This window comes from Chiloscyllium punctatum, chromosome 24 (assembly GCF_047496795.1).
Source record: "Chiloscyllium punctatum isolate Juve2018m chromosome 24, sChiPun1.3, whole genome shotgun sequence".
NCBI lineage: Eukaryota > Metazoa > Chordata > Chondrichthyes > Orectolobiformes > Hemiscylliidae > Chiloscyllium > Chiloscyllium punctatum.
The window spans coordinates 55222024-55245783 of record NC_092762.1 but is presented as its reverse complement, the minus strand read 5'-3'; the positions used below and the strand labels follow the sequence as shown (position 1 = coordinate 55245783).

The window sequence follows — 23760 nt, the reverse complement described above, 5'->3', positions numbered from 1 at the left end:
CTCCCCACCTCTTCCTCCGCTACATTGATGACTGCATTGGCGCCACCTCGTGCTCCCGTGAGGAGGTTGAGCAATTCATCAACTTCACCAACACATTCCACCCTGACCTTAAATTTACCTGGACTATCTCTGACACCTCGCTCCCCTTCCTGGACCTCTCCATCTCCATTAGTAACGACCGACTTGACACTGACATTTTTTACAAACCCACTGACTCCCATAGCTACCTGGATTACACCTCTTCCCACCCTATCTCTTGCAAAAATGCCATCCCGTATTCCCAATTTCTCCGCCTCCGCCGTATCTGCTCCCAGGAGGACAAGTTCCACCATAGGACACACCAGATGGCCTCCTTCTTTAGAGACCGCAATTTCCCTTCCCACGTGGTTAAAGATGCCCTCCAAAGCATCTCGTCCACATCCCGCACCTCCGCCCTCAGACCCCACCCCTCCAACCGTAACAAGGACAGAACGCCCCTGGTGCTCACCTTCCACCCTACAAACCTTCGCATCAACCAAATCATCCGCCGACATTTCCGCCACCTCCAAAAAGACCCCACCACCAGGGATATATTTCCCTCCCCACCCCTTTCCGCCTTCCGCAAAGACCGTTCCCTCCGTGACTACCTGGTCAGGTCCACATCCCCTTAGACCCACCCTCCCATTCTGGCACTTTCCCCTGCCACCGCAGGAACTGTAAAACCTGTGCCCACACCTCCTCCCTCACCTCTATCCAAGGCCCTAAAGGAGCCTTCCACATCCATCAAAGTTTCACCTGCACATCCACCAATATCATTTATTGTATCCGTTGCTCCCGATGTGGTCTCCTCTACATTGGGGAGACTGGGCGCCTCCTAGCAGAGCGCTTTAGGGAACATCTCCGAGACACCCGCACCAATCAACCAAACCGCCCCGTGGCCCAACATTTCAACTCCCCCTCCCACTCTGCCGAGGACATGGAGGTCCTGGGCCTCCTTCACCGACGCCTGGAGGAAGAACGCCTCATCTTCCGCCTCGGAACACTTCAACCCCAGGGCATCAATGTGGACTTCAACAGCTTCCTCATTTCCCCTTCCCCCACCTCATCCTAGTTTCAAACTTGCAGCTCAGTTACTGTCTCCTTGACTTGTCCGACCTGCCTATCTTTTTTTCCACCTATTCACTCCACCCTCTCCTCCTTGACCTATCACCTTCATCTCCTCCCCCACTCACCCATTGTACTCTATGCTACTCTCTCCCCACCCCCACCCTCCTCTCGCTTATCTCTCCATGCTTCAGGCTCACTGCCTTTATTCCTGATGAAGGGCTTTTGCCCGAAACGTTGATTTCGCTGCTCGTTGGATGCTGCCTGAACTGCTGTGCTCTTCCAGCACCACTAATCCAGTATTCTATGTGCCTTTGTCTGTCCTATTGGTCCAATGCATTGTTAATAGCTGTTTCTATTATGTAAACCTTTTAGAACCCTGGATCAACCTTATGATTATGTCACAGAGTGACTTCCCACAGGTTATTAATAGCTTGGTGTGGGCAGAGCTGGTTAGATAGTGAGTGGAGAGGTTGAAGATGGAAATTTATTTGAATTCAGGGAACAGTCTCTCCACAATGTAACAATAAGCTCTGCACCCAGTATCTCTCCAACTGCCAAGTAGAATTGTATTAATTGTTAACACAAAATAAATAGAGTTCTACAGAAGCCTAAGTTTTAACAGAGTTCTTGATTTTGAATTCTTCTTGACCAGACTGTCTCAAGCACAAACTCCTAAAACCACTCAGGAGACTTTGGCAATGATGGGAATCATTACCTAGAAAATTGTGGCAATGGTGCAGATTGGGAAACAGACCTGAAATTGCATGGAATGGAGAAGAGAAGAACTTTTTAAAAACTCACTTTTCCAAAAAAATGATTGGTGGGCCTTAAGATCAGCTAAAGAGTCATTGAGCTGAACGGCAGCTGTGAAGGAAGAAATCTCAGAACATAAAACTCCTGCAAAGAAATTACCAAGACAACTGTAAGTTAATGGAAGTCTTTTACAGCCAGTAATATTAGAACAAATGTTTTCTGGAAAGGAAAAAAGCAGTGAGTAGTGTAAAATAAAACCCTAACAGCCGAAGCTATAAATCCAGAGTGAGTAAGTACTTAGAAAAAGAAGCCAATTACCAGATACCCAAAACAGAGAGAGTTGATCTCTTAAGAGGAAGCACTCAAAAAAAAACTAGGCTGGGAGTTAAAATTTCTGGCAGTCATTTCACAGCTTTAGATTATTTATCAGCAAAGAACAACAATTCTTCAGTAACAGGCTTTAAAATCAGAAGAATCACTGTCGCAGTTCAAACTTTTAGAATCCTAACAGTCTAGTTAACTAAATCTTTATTCTTCCAAAGCTTTTGGTGAAAAATTGCAAGTTTATTCAGGAACTGCAAAGTTTGATTTTAAAATCAAGTTTATCTGGCAAAAGAAGACTTGAAGTCAAAGTGGGAGAGTGCGATACCTCAGATGTAGAAAACTATCAGATCTGGACGCCATCTTTGATACAGTCAACAAATCATTGAATTTCATTGATGGAACCCAATTTGGGAAAGGTTTTAACCACAGATGCATTTTGAAAAAGAAATGTCTACATTCATCGAGAATAGACCCTGTTGAAAAAGGAATACTGAACTTTCCATTGAAATAAAAATCACATAAAAACAGCAAAAGATTTTAACAGTTATCAATTTAGTATTACTACAACAATCTTTAAACTTCATTCACAAAGAGAAATTCAAGACAGCAATACAAGTGTGGTACAAGAAGAACAAAATCCTAATAACCAGCTTCAAAATCAATAAAATGGTCCACAGCCTTAAGAACTAGTCAATAATCTACTAATGTGACAACTATATTTCTGCCAGAGAAATTCAAGCTGAGATTCATTTGATAGATCAGCAAATTTGCAAATGTGGAAACGATTTCAAACAGCTTCAGGATTGGACATGAAAACAAATGCAGAACAGATTGGTGTACTTCTTTGCTACATGAGGGGAACATCAGGTCATCTGTTACATGGACAACAGATCAATGAGAAACAGATCAGACTGATAACCTCGTAACAGCCTCTGATCAATATTTTACTTAAAGGCACTGGCAAGATCACGTTTCAATAGCAGATTCCAATTTCCGGGATGGTTAGTCAATGTACAATCTGAAAATGCAACAATTGAAATTTACGATATGAACCACTTGCAACCAAATTATTGTTGATCCTTTATATAAATCAGCCATTGCACTTCTTCAAGTTCAAATTCCTGAAGAAGGGCGTATGCCCGAAACGTCGATTCTCCTGCTCCTTGGATGCTGCCTGACCTGCTGCACTTTTCCAGCAACACATTTTTCAGCATTGAACTTCTTCAATCAACTCTAGGATCAGCAATGCAAATAATAGTGGATACAGAATCGAAAACATTTTTCAACAGCAAATATACATAGAAGTTCCATTGAATTCAGAATATTCAGAGGAGACAGACCTCTCTTCTGAAAAATGTATCAAATGTGACAACGGCAAATTGAAATGCTAGATAATCTAATGCTGCAGTATCTTGTTGCAGTCACATCAGTGAAGGCAAAACTATTCAGGTTTAGTCCAACAACATTTTAGGAAAAGAGGTCACTTCTCGAAGATGTGCTGCAGATTAAGCACATATCAAATATCAAACCAGCTCATTTTCAAGCTGGAAAATGATATATGTTCATACCTTGGAACAGAGTCTTGAAGAACAGGTCAATTCTTCACTGAGATGTGTCTCTTTATGGAGGGAAAAGCTATTTATAAATGAACATTCTGCCTCATCCAGATGCTATTGACAGTGGAAAAGAAACAACCCATACATTCCTGCAGTCACACCAATGCAAGTACCTCAGCATGTACTGCACATATAAGGCATGTTGTGGCTGTCAGATCAATTAAAACCTTTAATGGAAGCCAGCAGAGAAAAAAAAGCACCCCATCTTTACTTATCATACCTTGTCATAGACTTTTCTGACCCACCTAACATTGCAGGTGAGTCATGTCAAATAGTTGGGGAGGGAAAGGCGAGGTGAAAGAAAAAAATGTGTAATAAATATTGTAAAAAGAACTAATCTAGCCAACTCATTTGAGAATGCATAAAAAGGTTAATTAGTGTTAGGAAGATTGAGTGGGAGTGTTGTGCAGGGGAATTAGGATCCTTGAGTAAACTTATGATGGAGCTGCTTCCTCCTGGGACATAAATAGCTCAGTATGTGGACTTAGATAGAAAGAAGAAAGATCGAAGAAGGAAAGACCCTTTGAGTTCAGGGAACGGACTCTTCATAATGTAACAATGAAACCAGGACCTGGCATATCTCAGATTAAGATGTATAGACACATATCGTGTTAACATGCAATAGATAGAGGTCCATGGAATACTGAACTTAAAATTCTTGTCTTTACCATCTCCTTGACCAGACTTGACTTGGATTTAGATACAGTCAAAGACCACAAGACAAAATGTTATATCATAACTGGTGGAGGGGCAATGCAGATGGCCTTGGAGAATGAGTCTCAGCAACTCTCGGCCTAGGGAGCCCAGCTGTAGAATACTCAAAACTGCATCATGCCCTGTGTCAAATTGTTGGTGCCAGGCTCCTCCTTCATTCTTCGCAAAGACCACATGCTTTACCAAGCATTCTTTCATAGCTTGGAAAGTTGAACACTTTATTTGAGTCCATTGGAGTAGAACTTGTGTGTGACTTCACCCGCTGTCAAACTGGCACTGTGCTACCTGCTCCCCTTCCCTTTGCCCTGTTCTCAGGATACTTGTACCCAGTGGCTGATTATGTGCCAATTTTGCCTCTGTGCCACCCTCTGGATTATACACACCATCTAAATTGGTGACTGTGCATGTAAACTTGAGTAGTGATGAGTCTTCATCTTCTACCATTCTATAATATCCGAAAGATTAAATGGAGAAGAAATGTTTGTGAAATAACCCCACAAAGGCCAGTATCCCATCACTAAGTCACCCTTTATTTACACATGGAGAGTCCTTGACACTGATCCAGCTCCCAAATGAACAGGATGTCTGACATCCCTGTTTATTTCTGTCTGAGAGAAGGTGAGAACTGCAGATGCTTCAGAGTCAGAAAGTGTGGCACTGGAAAAGCACAGCAGGTCAGGCAGAATCCGAGAAGCAGGAGAGTCGACATTTTGGGCATAAGCCCTTCATCAGGAATGTCATCAGGAATGTCATCATTCCTGATGGAGGGCTTATGCTCAAAATGTCGACTCTTCTGCTCCATGGATACTGCTTGACCTGCTGTGCATTTCTTGTGCTACACTTTTCAACTATGTTTATATCTGTCAGCAAGGGCTCCCTGATTAACAACCCCAATTGGGATTTAAATTCTATGAGGCCCACCTGGTTGACCTCATTACAATCACTACATTCCTCCCACTTTGAATCTGAAGATATATTTGGGAAAACAAATCTTAGCAGGACGTATACACTTAATGGTAAGGTCCTAGGGAGTGTTGCTGAACAAAGAGACCTTGGAGTGCAGATTCATAACTTCTTGAAAGTGGAGTTGCAGGTAGGTAGGATAGTGAAGAAGGTGTTTGGTATGCTTTCCTTTATTGGTTAGAGTATTGAGTACAGGAGTTGGGAGGTCATGTTGCGGCTGTACAGGACATTGGTTAGGCACTGTTGGAATATTGCATGCAATTCTGGTCTCCTTCCTATCGGAAAGATATTGTGAAACTTGAAAGGGTTCAGAAAAGATTTACAAGGATATTGCCAGGTTTGGAGGATCTGAGCTACAGGGAGAGGCAGAACAAGCTGGGGCTGTTTTCCCTGGAGCATCGGAGGCTGAGGGGAGACCATATAGAGGTTTACAAAATTATGAGGGGCATGGATAGGATAAATAGCCAAAGTCTTTTCCGTGAGGTTGGGGAGTCCAGAACTAGAGGGCATAGGTTTAGGGTGAGAGGGGAAAGATATAAAAGAGACATAAGGGGCAACTTTTTCACGCAGAGGGTGGTGGAGGCTGGTACAACTGCAATATTTAAGAGGCATTTGGATGGGTAAATGAATAGGAAAGGTTTGGAGGGATATGGGCCGGGTGCTGGCAGGTGGGACTAGATTGAGTTGGGATATCTTGTTGGTATGGACGGGTTGGACCGAAGGGTCTGTTTCCATGCTGTACATCTCTATGACTCTATGATTCTTTTTTTTGTAACTCCTCCTGCATTGTTTTAGCACCAGGTCAGGTTACTCCAACTCTATCTCTGATGCAGGTGACGAGTAACACACAGTGGCTTGCCTCTTGTGCCTGGAACATCTTGGAAGAAATTTGTTCTCCTCAATGCAAAGGCATCGAGGCAGCGACATCCACTGTGTCCATCTCAGATTCCAAGGTATCTCCAACACTTGATTGAGAGAGAGACCCCATGGATCTGGAACAATCGGAAAGGCAGTTGAGGAGTCAGGCTCATGTTGCTCCCTCACCATCTGCAAGTTGGCAGCTTTCATATGGTCCATGTGCTTGTTCAGGGCCGTCACACCTACCCAAACTTTACACATTACTGGACCTGATCTCATGTTGACCATGCCTCTTATCCATGCAGGGCCATTCCCATAGTTCCTACACCAAACTTCAATCCCTGAAGCCAACTATCTCTCTCACTTAGTGGAGTTTTGTGTCCGACATTAAAATTCCTGACGTTATTTCACCCTGCCCCCAGACCTAGCAGGACCAGATTTAACCTGGTGCAGATTCATCTCCCTATTAGCAATTCTGGAGCTATCCCTTTAGTTGCATGAGGGATGGCCCTATAATCAAACAGAGACAGCTTGGAATCTCATGAAGCTGTAGACTGTTACTTTTTAGAGACAAAAAAAATCTGCATATGCTGGAATCCAAGTTAGACAAGCAGGAGGCTGGAAGAACACAGCAAGCCAGGCAGCATCAGGAGGTGGAGAAGGACAACATTAAGCAGGGTTATACCCAAAACGTTGACTACTGCTTGTCTACCTGGGCTGTGTCTTCTTGCCTGCCTTCAAAGTTTCAACGGGTCTTTCTCCCAGACTGTCAGATGATCGATGGTATGGAGCTGTCCATATATGTCAAAGACTTTAGAAAATGCTCAAATTCCCTGTCTGCATCCAATCCTGGCCACCAGACACAATGTCTCACCAAACATCTTCACTTTGGAAACCCCTGGATGAACTGGTGAAGACCTTTGCTTGGGACAATCACGCTTGTTCCTCAGAATCATATACAAAACTCTTCTGTGATCTGGTCTCTCCTTGTCCAAAAAGGTTACAATTCAGGTTGTGATGGTCCTTTGGTTTCCCCATCATCACCTGAGAGGTCCATTCGAAAGTCTGATAACAACAGGAAAGAAACTGTTCATTAATCCATTCATATGAGTATACAAACTTTTACATCTTCTGCCCAACAGAAGAGAGTGGAAGAGAATATAACCGAGTGGGAGACGCCTTTGCTTATGTTGGTTGCTTTATGAAGGCAGCAGGAAGTATAGACAGAGTCAGTGGATTGAAGGCTGGTTTGTATGATGGACTGGCCTACGTTCACGACTCTCTGTAGTTTTTTGCGGTCTGGGGAAAAGGAGTTGCCATACCACGCTATAATGCATCCAGATATGATGCTTTCTATGGTGCATCTGTAAACATTAGTAAGAATCTTTGTGAACATGCGAATTTCCTAGCCTCCTGAGGAAGTAGAGGTATCATTGTGCCTTCTTGACCATTGCGTGACGTGGGTGGACCAGGACAAATTGTTTGTGATATTTACTCCTAGGAACTTGATGCCATTGAGCATTGCCACCTCAGCACCACTGATGTAGATAGATGTGTATCCTCCCTTCCACTTCCTGAAGTCAATGACCAGCTCCTTCATTTTGCTGACATTAACGGAGAAATTGTTGTCTGTACACCATGCCACTAAGCACTCAATCTCTTTGCTGTATTCTATCTCGCCATCATTTGAGATCCAACCTACAAGGGTGGTGTCATCAGCAAACTTGTAAATGGGGTTGGGGTGGAATTTGGCCACATAGTCATGAGTGAATCAGGAGTATAGTAGGGAGCTGAGTACAGAGCCTTGCAAGGTACCAGTGTTGTGGGTTATGGGGAAGGAGGAGTTGTCACCTATTCTTAATGACTGCGATGTATGGGTCAGGCAGTCGAGAATACAGTTACAGAGGGATTTTGTTTGGAATTGTGCTGTTGGCACCAGGCTGGTCACGAGACTTCTGGGTTGGGGGGGGGAAGGGGCGTGGTGGGTTAGGGCCGTGTCTTTGAATTGGTCTGGTCGGGCCTCCTCAATGTCGTGTTACCGTGGAGTCGGCGCTTGTGCCCGTGCTGGTCAGGCCTTGGTTCTGGGTTTCCATGAGGATGTTGACCTTGCAATTCTAGCACTGGTAATTGAACCTTATCAGTCGTAGAATCTTTTAATGTGAAAGTACATTTCAGAGAAGAAGGTTAGTAATTCTGACAGAATTGAGGTTGAGAAGAGCAGAACAATTATAAGATGAGTGAGAAGAAGATCTGTTGTCGACAGTTTCACAAAATTTCGCTATACTCCAACACCATCTTGAAATTTCCAATGTAGCATCTGACATTTTGTGTATGTGCACTCTCATTGTCTGCCATTTCTTCACTCTTTGCAGAACAGTTCTCAGCTCCAGCCTGATGAAGGGCTTTTGCCCGAAACGTCAATTTCACTGCTCCTCGGATGCTGCCTGAACTGCTGTCCTCTTCCAGCACCACTAATCCAGAATCTGGTTTCCAGCATCTGCAGTCATTGTTTTTACCTAGTTCTCAGCTCCAGTCACAATGTACCTCCCCTTTAAGAGTTTCAGGCTAACTTTAAGTAGTGCTATAGGATGTAACCATACTGGGCCCCCTGCTGATACATGCCTCAATGAGTAGTGCAGTTGCTGCTGGCTGCACACAGTGATCATGCTAATGAGCAAGCAGCATGAAGTTGGCACACTGAATACCTTATCGTGAAATAGCATGGATTAATTGCACATCACGCTCCCATATCGATGTTCAGGGGTAACCCAGTTTAACCCCTTGGTCTTTGACAGGTTTAATTTGCAATGTTTCTCTGAGCTTGGAACAGAAGATCACTATTGCAGAGCATACACCTATATTTACAAGCTGAATACAGAGATGTCAATCACAGTAAAGTCAGTGACAACAATATCAGGCTGGTGCTTTTGTTCCTCCATTTGTCAATCAATCACTGAGCAGAGGTGCACTATGGAAGGCATTATATAGGAAAGATTAGCTAGGCTTTAATTTAATATCCTACAGTGATAATACTGAACAGTACATAGCAGCACCTGATTCTGCTCATATCTCGAAATGCACATATCACATCTATAACAGGTTGTAACCCTTCAGTTTCTGCTTCACATTTGGATGATCACTCTGTCATTACCGGTACAATGCTGCACACTAACGGGAGACTCTATCATTTCAGCAGCAAGATTGTTCCTGCAAAAAGCACCCCGAAAAGCCTTTGGTAAAACGATTGCTACTGGGGTTTTGCCGGCTGCGCCGATTTTAATTTCTATAGAACACACCTGATTTTTGATGGCACAAGTTGGCCAGGTAAGGAAGACTGCAGCAGGACCCTGTATGACAAGCTCTTTGATTCTCCCAAAATGCACTTTCCCGGATTAATCTTGGCACATCCTTACAGCAGAGCTATCAGTTCCCTGTAATGTTGGCCCCATTGAAATGTAAATAGAGTTACTGAAACATTTTAATTCAGTTCAATGACATGCAGGGCCAATGAATACTGGCAGTTAGGTAGCTTAACCAATTTGTGTGCTTTAACTGTGAACCATAACCTTTGCATAACATTGTAAGAAGGAAATGAAGAAAGGACCATTCCTGAATTTTTCAACAAATGTTCTCTCCTAATTTTGCATTTTAACTAATTGATATTGACAATAAATGGCTGGGGCCTCGACAATGATGTTGTAAAGCTCTCTACACACTGACATTTAAAAATGGAATGTTTCTCTTTATTTTATGTCTAATGACCAAACTTCAATTAATGTTCATTTATTACCCATTAAAATCCCATTGTCCGAATATTGTGTCAGATTCTCTCAGGCCAATGGAAATTCCTGGTTGCTTCCCATACAACATCGGGCCAGTTTATTTTAAAGATCCCAGTTGGCTCTCGCATTGGTCAGAGGAGTTGCTTGGAAGGTTACACAAGATTTGTGGTAAAACCTCGATGTGGAGGAGCCAGTGTTGGACTGGGGTAGACAAAGTTAAAAGTCATACAGCACCAGGTTAGAGTCTAACAGAATTATTTGTAGGCACTAGCTTTTGGAGCACTGTTCCTTCATCAGGTAGTGATGATGGACCAGCACTCCAAAAGCTAGTGCCTACAAATAAACCTTTTGGATTATAAACTAGTGTTGTGTGATTTTTAACTTGGTAAAACCTCATGTTATGTTTCACTGCGCTCTGAGAGAGAGAGAGAGACAATAAATGAACACTGCAAAAACAAAACAATAGATTATCTAATTTAAGAGATGGTAAAGAATGATTTAATTTTTTTACTGACTGAATAAAATGTCCTCACTTAAGTTTTATAGAGTTGCTTAACATATGAAGAACTGAATGTGGAGGAATGAAAACAAATGAGCTGGGACTCAATGAATAATTTACTTAAAATTTATTTAAGGGATTGTGGTGGGTTGAGTTGCTGGGGGGTGAGTTGGTGGGTGTAGGAAGGAGCAGAATGTAAAATAAGAAGCATTGTGTTAGTATTAGTTTCTGTAGAACCTGTGTACATTGGTTAATAAATATGGTACGTAAAACAATCAAAATTCCGCCTACCCCTTGTTTCCTCCCTTCTCTCTGAAAAGGCATTTAGTCTTTCTGGGCACAGTTCCATGAATGCTGGCTCATCTCCAGTACCTGAAGCATGTGTTGATCTTTGAGAGTGAATCACAGTAATCGCTGAGAGAATCACTGGTATGTCTGATCATGCCCTCACCTGATTACCTCATGGATACATTTTCCTGCAAGAATTCCAAGCCAGTGATTAGTGCGACAAACTCGGCTCCTCTTCAGCCAAAGTTCTGCAGCCAATAGGAGCACCTAAACATAGACTCAAGCTGGGAACGAGCCACAACAAAAAAAATTCTTATACAAAGGGTTGAATTTTATCAGCTGTCTGCAGATGGGCTGATGACTGGGAAGGCTAGTAAAATCGAGGTGTGGGGTCACAGAAAAGCATCCTTCAGCCCATTATGTCCCTGCCAGTAACAAGCACCTAATTATTCTAATCTCATTTGCTAGCCCTTTTTGATTTGATTTATTATTGTCACATGAATCGAGATGCAGTGAAAAGTAATGTTTTACGTGCTATCCAGGCAAATCATATTTTACATAGTATATCAGGGTAATAGACAGAATGCAGATTATAGTGATACAGGTACAGAAAAGGTGCAGAGAAAGATCAATGTTAATGTATGAGAGGGAGACTCAGCTTGATTGTCTCATGCTCATTGCCAGATCTCCTGTAGATTTCACATAACCTGGGGGCATGGTCTAATCCAACATGTTCTGAGGACCGAGTGCTGATACCAATAGTGACCGCAAAATGGTAGATTACTTAAGTGCCTTTTGTGCCTTTATTCCAACATTTGAACCCACACTCTCTCTCGACCCAACCTCTCTCTCTCTCCCCATCTCGCTCACACACACACAAACAAACACACATTGCACTCGGAGGTCAAGTGTGCAGCATTAAAATGGAGTGACAGTAGAAAAATGGGAAGCGTTATCTTAGGTACCTCTGTTGTGGTAATGCAAAACAGACTGACCTCTAAAATAATCATATAATACATTAGGGTTTCAAGGACGCCTTAATTAGACCATGAGGTTATGCATTTCCAGTAAAAGACAGCCCTGAACAGGAGTCAGAGTGATCATTTCCTTCTTTCCTAATGTAGACCGTGCCCTGGAATGATCATTAATCACTGGTGCAACAAGTCCACTAAGTCTCCAGAAGTCAGACGAGATTCTTGCTCACTCTTTAGGCTGTGCTTTGATTTAAAAGGGCAGCTGGAACTATCTTGAGGAGTTTCAGGACAAGCCCGGGCTCTCATTCCAATCTGCTCCAGGAGTTCTGCAACTTGCGGCTTCTGGAAAAAATTACAACAGCTGCACTTAAAACGCGTCTTGCTTTGTTATGGAGACTGACTCAACACTTCAGGGTCCAGTTACGGGAAAGACGTGAGCTTGTTGCTGACTAGGATAGGGGCACACATACTGCGATGTGCAAACATGCTGCAAAGTATTCTTGTTTTAATTTTTACCTTGACCCCAAATTGGCTTGGTTCCAAAAATACATTATTCTTATACCCTGAGTACTTGAGTTACATTGATATGCTGGTAATCTCTTTCTATTGTATCTCAATGTGAAGCTCACTCTGTTTCATTCTGCTTAGACCATCATTGCACATGAATATATGCAGTCCTATGCATAACATAAGCCAAAAGTAACATGCTATTGCTGCTGGAAGTCTGAAGTGAAAACCCAACAGGCTGGAAATTCTTAATAAATCTGGCAACATCTGTCAAGAGGAATTTTAACTCTCTTTCTGCATCCACAAATGGTGCCATTCCTATTGAGTATTTCCGGCAATTTCTGTTTTTATTATTTGTCTTCATACCTGTTCTGGCAGTGTTATTGTGCATTTGGGTGTGAGTTTCTGGTTTTACATGCATTATATGTCTGGCAGCTTTTATTAAGGATAATTTTATAGGGTATTCCGCTGAATTTTCTCCTGTACTTGAGGTTTTGTTCCTTACCGCCTGCAGCCACCGGGTCAGGATGCCAGCATCTTCTATTGCCAGCCACCAGCTTCCAAGCCCCAGCTCAGAACAGTTCAGACCAGGAGCGAAGCGAAGCTGAGCTAAAGCTCACCCCTCACATCAAACCTACTCTTCCCCTACCCATTATGCAGCTGAACTCATTGCCACCCAACCCTGCACTTTTTATTATCCAGTGCCATAGGCTTTTCAACATCTCTAATGCTTGTCTCAGTCCAGATCCATTCTCCCAAGGTGGGAGTTCTTAACTTTCTGCAGCAGTAAAGACTTGGCACCATTTCCCCTAAAGAATGTTTCTCCCATTAATTCACACTCCTTTAATAAATCAAAATTGTACATCTGGAGTGCAAATAAGACTTTAGAAATAAAACACATGCTCCATCCTGCTCTGTGTCAAATGGCCCTGCTATCAGTCAACTCACAGTGCAGCTTAGAGCTGAGGCATCTTACCTTTTGCTTGTTAACACAAAAAGACTAGGAGAGAGGTTGGATGGGTGGGTGGAAAAGTATAATATGGATAGATTTAAGATTACTTACAGTGTGGAAACAGGCCCTTCGGCCCAACAAGTCCACACCGCCCCGCCGAAGCACAACCCACCCATACCCCTAACCTAACACTACAGGCAATTTAGCATGGCCAATTCACCTTACCTGAACATCTTTTGGACTGTGGGAGGAAACCGGAGCACCCGGAGGAAACCCACGCAGAGAACTTGCAAACTCCACACAGTCAGTCGCCTGAGGCGGGAATTGAACTCAGGTCTCTGGCGCTGTGAGGCAGCAGTGCTAACCACTGTGCCACCATGCCGCCCTTCTGCATACCCAATTGTGAACTTTTACTCCTTGTCCTTCTTGTTTAACCCCATCTTTCCTGAAACTGCTAATGCATACTAGGAATCAGATTCAGCCTACATTTTGTCTTTATATAGTGCCTTCAGGTGAACAAGTATCCAAAATCAAAATCAGAGAAGAGGATCTTGGGATGAGTGGCTGAGGTTTGGCCAAAAGAGGTTGGTTCTCAGGAGAGCCCTAAAGGAAGGGTAGTTGTCACACAGAGGAGTTTAGGGAGTGAGTTCCAGAAACCACAAGGCCATGAGACATCAGAGCAGAAGTAGGCCATTCAGCCCATCGAGAATCTTTGACTTCACTTCCTACTTTTTCCCCATAGCCTTTGACTGCCTTACTGATTAGAAATCTGTCTACCTCAGAGGTGGAAGACCCAGTGTTAGACTGGGGTGGACAAAGGTAAAAATCACTCAACATGAGGTTAGAATCCAGCAGGTTTATTTGGAAGCACTAGCTTTCAGAGCACTGCTCCTTCATTAGGTGGTTGTACATTTGGGTGTGAGTCTCTGCTTAATGCTGTATTTTGTGCTTTTGCATAGTTCTGGGTTGACATGCATTGCCTGTCTGGCAGCCTTTATTGAGGATAATTTTATAGGGTGTGCACTGAATTTTCTCCTCTACTTGAGGTAATATGCACAACTACCTGATGAAGGAGCAAGGTGCCAAAAGCTAGTGCTTCCAAATAAACCTGTTGGACTATAACCTGGTGTTGTGTGATTTTTAATTGAATATATTGATATAATGTGTATTACATTTAGAGATTCGAACCTAAACAGCAAAATGGGGTAGAGCAATAGAAGGTTCCTGAAATAGACAGGGTAAGGCCATTAGAGAGAGTTAAGTTGGAGGATGAGAATGTCAGATTTCAGGCTTTGGCGAATTGAAAGCTAAATGACCAAGGACAGGATCAGTGGGTGTCAAATTCTTCCTTCTTTCACCGACCATTAAACACTCAGATACTGAGGCCAAAGGGGGTACCTGACTCTTGCCAGAATAGAATGGGAATCAACTGTTACTATCCTGTTCTCTATACCCATTTACCAAAGGAGACAATGAATTCACTCAAAGTTGGCTGGGGGTGGGGGGGGGGGGGGGAGAAGAAATTCATCGTTTTAATTGTGTGTGCATTTTCTGTCTACATAACCCAAAACAGGCCAATGGGGAACAATGGAGCTCCCACCGTCCGTTAAGTAAAGAGCAAAGTGTAAAAAGTGTGCAGGACAATTTGATGGAGCACTGTTTACTCCCGTTGTCCTGTTAAAGTCCTACAGCTGTTTTCAGCTGTTAGGAGCTTGCTCTGGTGTGAACAGTTTTCTCATCTCAGTTGTTCGCTACAAGACAACTGTCTGAAGTTGCTGCAGCGTCTGCGTCACCCGAAGACGTCTCCAGTCACAAGAGTGAAATTGTCTCTGGAAACAGCTGATGAGAGGAGGAGATTAAACTCGAGAGTATTTGAGGAGTTGCTTCCACAGAGAGAATTGAAATTCAAACAAAAGCAGACTGTTTGAGAATATCAGGCTTGTCCTACTGAGGAGGGACAGCTGATCAAGTCAGACGATTAATAAGGAGAAAATGTTGATAAAATCTGGAGATTAATTAGTGTTTGTTGGAAAGTCAGAGCCAATCCTGTTGAGTGCAGCTGTTGGGATCATACAATGCACACGCACTGGTCCTGCTTTAGCGCAGTTTCTGAGTTTTCGTTTCTAGTCAGGCCGTGTTAATGTCAACCTCTACGTCACTGTTCAGTTCCATTCAGTAACCTTCGACTCAGGCGTTGCGTTGGTGGACGATACCTGCTCAAGTAAGTCTAATCAGCATGGCTGCAGTTTTCACAACTGTCCTGAGGACTTGTTGAATTGTTTTGCTGTCTGTTGTGAAGTTTGGCCATGCCTTCCTAACAGGTCCCAGGAGGAACCTGGTTGATGGTGATGGTTCACAGTAAGATTGGTAGGTAAGGGAGCTACATTTGATCCCCATGGCTGGAGGGTTGGGTATTCAGGAGGAGAAGGTAAGCTGCTTATTGTTAATATTCAGTAGCCCCTGCTGGAAACTGCATGGTTGTGATGCCTACCATGGTGAACCATCTCTTACCAGCTTGTCTGACAGAATAAAGAATGACCACAAAGGGAAATTACAAGAGGACTGTTGATGTCTCTCATCGAGAGTTAGTACCTTTGGGTAAAGTATAGAATTTGACATTCTCTAATCGACTCATTTTGGTGTAATGTATAGCTTGCAGTATGTTATCAGTGAGGACACATATTTCACATGTAGCTGGTTGCCATAGTAACTTTTCTGCATTTGTTTAAGAGAAAAGGGCAAATTATCCTAAGATTGTCCTTTTGTATTGGATTTAGTGTAGAAAAGGAAAACTGGGTTCACAGGCAGATTACTGTTTCAGCTTCATCAAGAATAGCAGGGGTGGCACGGTGGCTCAGTGGTTAGCACTGCTGCCTCACAGCAGCAGGGACCCGGGTTCAGTTCCCACCTTGGGTAACTGTCTGTGTGGAGTTTGCACATTCTCCCTGTGTCTGTGTGGGTTTCCTCCGGGTGCTCCGGTTTCCTCCCACAGTCCAAAGATGTGCAGGTTAGGTGAACTGGCCGTGCTAAATTGCCTGTAGTGTTAGATGGGTTAGTCAGAGGGGAAGGGGGTCTGGGTGGGTTGCTCTTCAGAGGGTCAGTGTGGTCTTGTTGGGCCGAAGGGCCTGTTTCAATACTGTAGGGAATCTAATCTAATCTCTTGTAAATGTTGCATTGCACTGTTACCTATCTTATTTTGCAAACAAAAATTGAAACTTTGCCAGACGTCTTTCCCAGACAATGGTACACCTTTAATGAGTCTTTCTGTTTGCTGACAAAAAGCACATTTCCCCAGAAAAGCTGCAATTGGACCAGCAAGGGAAGGTAACGTTCAGGAAATAAAACAACAGACAGGTACAGTTATTCTGTTTTCCGTGTGGAATGGGTAACTTGCCTTTCGTGCATTTTGAGGTCTTGTGGATTCGAAAAGCACCATGAAGTCAGGGTTTTTCTCTGAACGTTATAAAGTAGGGTTTAGCTCAATGGACCAATGACTGTTTATTCTAATGTAAGATTTCTAGTAAATATATCTCTCAAATCATTGCTATTTCAGAACACATGGGAGGGTTTAGTGATTGCTGCTGTGACAATAGATTTTTAATTGACGAGTAAGAACATGAAATATTAACCCTAAAATTCTAACCTGTCTTTCTTCTACAAATTGATCTGTCGCATATCTCCAGTACTATTTCAAATAACGTTATTTGCAGGGTTTTTTTGCAATTTGTACTTTGACTATTGAAAGATTTCCGCTAATCAGTTAGAGTCATAGAGTCATAGAGTCATAGAGATGTACAGCACGGAAACAGACCCTTCGGTCCAACCCATCCATGCTGACCAGATATCCCAACCCAATCTAGTCCCACCAGCCAGCACCCGGTTCATATCCCTGTAAACCCTTTCAGTTCATATACCCCATCCAAATACCTTTAAAATGTTGCAATTGTACCAGCCTCCACCACTTCCTCTGGCAGCTCATTCCATACACGTACCACCCTCTGTGTGAAAAAATTGCCCCTCAGGCCTCTTTTATATCTTTCCCCTCTCATCCTAAACCTATACCCTCTAGTTCTATTATTTGATTTAATTAACATTGGAGGACTTCGAGCATTCTAACAGAGGATTTTAAAAACCCAAACATTTTGAGCGTAATCTCAGAATTCCTCCATCCCAGATGTTGGGGTGAACCATTTTGACGGCTGTTACGGCCCCAATATCTCATCACCGTCTAATGTGTGAACGTATTCAGTGGGTGAAGCATTCCTTTGATCACTAAGTATTTATCACAAATAACCAGGAAGATGTCTTTCTGTCACTAGCTATAGTGACATTGAAAATGTATTTCTTCATGTTGCATTTAGACTCAGCATCACATGTACAAGAGTGATGTGGAGGAGCCAGTGTTGGAGTGGGGTGAACAAAGTTAAAAATCACACCACACAGGATTATAGTCCAACAGATTTATTTGGAAGCACTAGCTTTTGGAGCGCTGCTCCTTCATCAGGTAGTTCATCAGGTAGTTCATCAGGTAGACAACTACCTGATGAAGGAAGAGTGCTCTGAAAGCTAATGTTTCCAAATAAACCTGTTTGACTATAACCTGGTGCTGTGTGATTTTTAATATATAAGAATGTCTGAGGCTATATTAAAAATCGCTAACCAATAAAGACTAACAGAGGGCATCCCTCCTAATCTGATTCCAATCTCACTTGATGTCAACTCACACAAATCCCTCCCTCATTGTTGACAAATTGCATTTTCACCAGTAGCAGAAAGGTGTCGACTCTGACTCTCATAGCAACTCAGCAGGCTTATTTGAATTCATGCTGAGACCAAATAGATCACATGGGGGAAGACAAGTGATTTCTATTTAAACGGGTGTGTAGGAGACAGTGATCATAATATGGTAGAGTTCAGTCTGCAGTTTGAAAGAGAGAAGGCAAAATCAGATGTAATGGTATTACAGTCAAATGACTGTAATGACAGGGGCATGAGAGAGAAACTATGAAAATTGACTGGAAGCAGAGCCTAGCGGGGAAGATAATAGAGCAACAATGGCAGGAGTTTCTAGGTGTAATTTAGGACATAGTACAGAGGTTCATCCCAAAGAGAAGAAAGATTATCCAGGGGAGATTTGATAGCCATGGCTGACAAAGGAAGTCAGGAGACAGCCTATGAAGTGGCCAAGAGCACTGGGAAATCAGAAGATTGGGAAGGCTACAAAAACAAACAGAGGATAACAAAGAGAGAAATAAGGAAGGAGAGGATCAAAGATGAAGAAGGCTAGTCAGTAATATTAGAAATTATAGTAAAGGTTTCTTTCAATACTGTGGAAACTTGATTATCCGAATGAGATGGATGGACACTATTTCGTTCGGATAATCGATTATTCAGAAAATCAATTAAGTGCCTTTCCTCTGGCGCTTGGAGTTTTTAAAGTCTGCTCCCTGTTCAGAAGACTGCAGCAGCACAGCACGTGAGGCCCCACCCCCAACCCTGCCCCTGGCCAAACCCACCCCACTGCCCCCAACCCAGTCCAACCCCACCCCCCGCCCACGCCCACAACTCAGTCCAACCCAGCCCCCCCGCCCCCAAACTAGTCCCACCCCGCCCCCCCGCCACCAACCCGATCCAACCCCCGACACACCCGCCCCCAACGCGGTCCAACCTCATCCCCCTGCGCCCAAATACAGTCCAACCCCACCCCGCCGCCTCCAACCCTCCCCCCTGCCCCCAACCCAGTCCAACCCCACCCCACCGCCCCCAACCCGGTCCAACCCTGCCCCTCACCCCCAACCTGGTCCACCCCGTCCCCTCACCCCCAACCCAGTCCAACCCCGCCCCCTCACCCCCAACCCAGTCCAACCACACACCCCCCGCCCTCAACCTGGTCCAACCACATCCTCCCCGCCCCCAAATCCAGTCCAACCCCACCCCACCGCCCCAACCCGGTCCAAACCCGCCCCCTCACCCCAACCCGGTCCAATCCTGCCCCAACGCGATCCAAACCCGCCTCCAACCCTGCCCCCGCCCCCAAACCAGTCCAACCCCGGCCCCCTGCCCCAACCCAGTCCAACCCCACCCCTGCCTCAATGCAATCCAAACCTGCCTCCAACCCTGCCCCCGCACCCAACAATGTCCAAACCTGCCCTCGCCCCCAACCTGGTCCAAACCCATCCCCAACCCCCAGCAGAAAGCACGTGATCCTCCACCCCCACGCCATCCCCCCCCCCCTGTCCACCCCTGGCCCATCTCTGGGGCATCCAGACTGCACATCAACAATAAGACTGGTGCTGCAGCTGCCTCTGTGGGATAAGTCTCCAAATAGCGCACAGACACAGCCACAGCCACACATACAACTTCTTACTGCAAACTTTTGACGGGTTCCACGTTTGCCCTGGACAAGACAATGTTGGAGAGATTACTCCTGGGATGCGGGGTGGGGGGAGGAGGTTTAGGGTACACCCCTGTGTAGGACTCCAGGGAAAGTGTGGGGAGAGAGAGAGGGCGGGCAGTCAGTCTTTCAGAGACGGTACCTGTTTAGGCACTGTAAACAAAAGACGCGATCACTGTTGGAAACTTTATAATGTCTTTGATGTAATGTTTCTACTGGGACCTCGAGATCTCCTTCAGATAATCCGATTTTTAGATAATTGGTATTCAGATAATTGAGATTCCCCTGTACATAAGAAACAAACTAGAGGCAAAAGTGGACATTGGGCTGCTCCAAGTTGATGCTGGAAGGCTAGTGATAGGAGTTAAGGAAATAGCTGAAGAACTGAATAAGTACTTTGCGTCAATTTTCACAGGGGAAGACATGAGTAATATCCCAAAAATTAAGAAGAGTCGGGGACAGAGTTTAATATGGTAGGCATTACAAAAGACAAAGTGCTAGAAAAGCTAGAAGGCCTAAAAATTGATAAATCTCCTGGTCCCAATGGGCTACATCCTAGAGTTCTGAGGGAGGTGGCTGAGGAAATAGCGGAGGCTTTGGTTGTGATCTTTCAAAGGTCACTGGAATCAGGAAAAGCCTCAGATGATTGGAAAATCGCTGTTGTAACCCCCTTGTCCAAGAAAGGATCAAGACAAAAGATGGAAGATTATAGGCTGATTAACCTAAACTCGGTTGTTGGTAAAATTCTAGAATCCATTGTTAAGGATGAGATTCCTAAATTCTTGGAAGTGCCGAGTTGGATTAGAACAGGTCAGCATGGATTTAATAAGGGGAGGTTGTGCCTGACAAACCTGTTATAATTCTTTGAAGACGTAACAAGTAGGTTAGACCAGGAAAACCCACAGGGTGTTATCTATCTACACTTCCAAAAGGCCTTTGATAATGTGCCTCTCGGGAAGCTGCTGAGTAAGGTGAGGGCCCATGGTGTTCGAAGTGAGCTACTGGCATGGATTGAGGATTGGCTGTCTGACAGAAGGCAGAGAATTGGGACAAAAGGTTCTTTTTCGGAATGGCAGCTAGTGACAAGTGGTGTCCCGCAGGGTTCAGTGTTGGGGCCACAGCTATTCACTTTATATATTAATTATCTGGATGAAGGTACTGGGGCATTCTGGCAAAGTTTGCTAATGATACGAAGTTAGGCGGACAGGCAGGTAGCACTGAGAAGGTGTGGAGGCTGCAGAAAGATTTAGTTCAGGAGAGTGGTCCAGGAAATGACTGATGAAATTCAACATGATCAAATGCAAAGCCTTGCACTTTGGAAAAAGGATACAGACATGGATTATTTTCTAAGTGGTGAGAAATTCATAAAGCTGAAGTAGAAAGGGATCTAGGAATGCTAGTCCAGGATTCTGTAAAGGTTAACTTGCAGGTTGAGTCCATGGTTAAGAAAATGAATGTAATGTTGTCATTTATTTCAAGGGGGTTGAAATATTTGGGCCCCACACCTCAGGTAGGACATACTTGCACTGGAGGGGGTCAGGATGATCCCTGGAATGGTAGGCCTAACATATGTTGAATGGTTGAGGATCCTAGGATTGGATTCCTTAGTATTTAGCAGGTTGAGGGGAGATCTAAGAGAAACTTACAAGATAATGCATGGCTTAGAAAGGGTGGATGCTGGAAAGTTGTCTCCATTAGGCAGGGATACTAGGACTCGTGGTACAGCCTTAGAATTAGAGGGCGTCAATTGATAACAGAAATGAGGGGACATTTCTTCAGCCAGAGAGTGGTGGACCTGTGGAATTCATTGTCAAAGAGTGCAGTGGAGGCTGGGACGATAAATGTCTTCAAGGCAGAGATTGACAAATTCTTGATCTTACAAGGAATTAAGGGCTACAGGGAGAGTGCGGGTCAGTAGAGTTGAAATGCCTATCAGCCATGATTCAATGGTGGAGTGGACTCAATGGGCCGAATGACCTTACTTCCACTCCTACGTCTTATGGTCTTATTTCTGCTGAAGCAAGGGCACTAATCTCCATGTGGATGTCACAAATTTATGGCAAGAAACAATGTTAGTGAAGGGCAGATAAAATATGTAAAACTGTCAAGTTGTTTAAACTCTCATTCCTTTAAAATTAAAGAAAGGCCTGCCTGTGTCAGGGTGAGTCGAAAAAAATCTATTTTGGCATTTAAAACATTTTATAGTTGACAGAACCCCAAAGGGCTATCATTATAATACTAATAAAAACCAAAAGAACTGCGGATGCTAGAAATCAGAAACAAAAGCAGAAATTGCTGGAAAAGATCAGCAGATCTGGCAGAATCTATGAAGCGAAATCCGAAGTTCTGAGGAATTGTCACTCAACTTGAAACATTAACTCTGACTTCTCTTCACAGATTCTGCCAGACCTGCTGAGCATTTTCAGCAGCTTCTGGTTTGTATCATATTATTCATGGTTGACTGTTTTCCATAGCTTGAAATTATCCCAACATGTGCAATTGAGGAAGGTGTTATAACTTTTCAGTTTGATTGACAACTCAAAGTGGTTATGAAAGGACTAGTTGTCTTTGTTATGAGATTATGAATGCACTCTGTTTGCTTTGGTAGAGGATTAAGGTCTTGGGCACCTTGTTTATACTGGGATTTCATGAAGGAAATTGTTTATTTATTATAGTGAAAACTGCAGTTGATATGAAAATTTTAATTTCATTTCATCTCAACATGGCTGCTAAGGTCTGTCATCGTGGATTCTGGGTGAGTTGGCATGAGGGTATAGGTAAAAATGTTAAGGGTCTCAGGTTTATGTTCCATTAGTATTGAGGCTTTAAGGGGACATGGGGTCTGGGTTGGCATAGATAGTATTAGTCACGAGTGTGGTACTGGAAAAACTTCATCAGGAGTGCTTATGCCTGAAATGTCGATTCTCCTGTTCCTTGGATGCTGCCTGACCTGCTGCACTTTTCCAGCAGCACACTGTGAATTTGGGCCGTGTGCTGGCAAGTGGGACTAGATTAGGTTGGGATATCTGGTCAGTATAGATGAGTTGGACCGAAGGATCTGTTTCCATGCTGTACATCTCTATGACTCTATGACCCTGATCGCCAGCATCTTAAGTCCTCACTTTCTCATAGATGGTATGAGGAACTATGGGATAGGTGAGCAGTATCAATTGGCATTGATGGGGCATGAGAAAGGAGTGGATGGGTGTGAGATCAATACAGGGCATAATATTTAATAAAAACAACTGTAACAAAGTTCCAGAGAAGTAAGGTGAACCTTTTAAAGAGCCTGTTTCAGTGTTTGGCAGTACCTACAAGATGTATTATCTGCTTCTGGGCATAATGTCCCAGCTCACCCTCTCCCTGCATATGAGCAAAACTAGGAAATTTCCCGGCTCTAACTATCCACCTTCAGAGCAAACATCCGTCCTGTTAAATGCGAACAGCAATCCCAACTTCAGGCTCAGAACAGGTCCCTTAATTCAGCACAGACAATACCCAGGAGCTATTACCCATGAAGGAACCAAAGTCAAACATGGTCTTGCTTTATTCAAACCACGCAGCTGTAATCTTCTCAGATGTAGTGTAACACTAACATTGTTTGCCTGGGCTTATGTGGGTGCAAGTTCTTATTACAACATTGACAGCTGCGGTTGAATATTTAGTTAGGACTCAAGCCAGCTCAGGCCGCATGCTGCCTGGTCTATATGCAGCCTGTGGGCATGAGTAAGGAAGGTACTCAGTTACTTGGTCTCTGTAACAGCAGTGCCTCGACATAAAGCAGACTGCCGGAGTCTCTTTCCTGGACTGAATGGCCAACAATAAACTTTACAACCAATAGTTGTATCTGGAATTCCAAGTGAAAAGCCTTACTTACAGGAAATGAGTACTTCCTGGAAAATGGTGGGCTGCATTCCTTTGGCTTCCTGAGAGGCTCTCCTAATTGGCTAAGAGTGCATTCTATCACGGAATCACTCCTCTCATACCTAATGCCTCTTGTGTGATTGTGTAATTGTATCCAAGGGCGGACATTGTCCATTTTTCTTTTAA

At 43.8% G+C, this 23760-nt stretch overlaps 1 protein-coding gene across 6 annotated transcripts in view; it reads left to right on the top strand.

Annotated features, from left to right (window-relative positions):
* sema6bb (sema domain, transmembrane domain (TM), and cytoplasmic domain, (semaphorin) 6Bb) overlaps positions 1 to 23760 on the top strand; it is a 559267-nt gene that overhangs the window by 179526 nt on the left and 355981 nt on the right. Inside the window, exon 1 of one of the 6 annotated variants that reach the window (XM_072593858.1) lies at positions 15213 to 15537. The exons of 4 other annotated variants lie outside the window; for them this stretch is intronic. The gene's annotated coding sequence lies outside the window, so the exon portion shown is untranslated. Of the gene's footprint in view, positions 1 to 15212; positions 15538 to 15667; positions 15688 to 23760 lie in introns of those variants that run through there. One more of the 6 variants, XM_072593862.1, reaches the window with a different exon arrangement.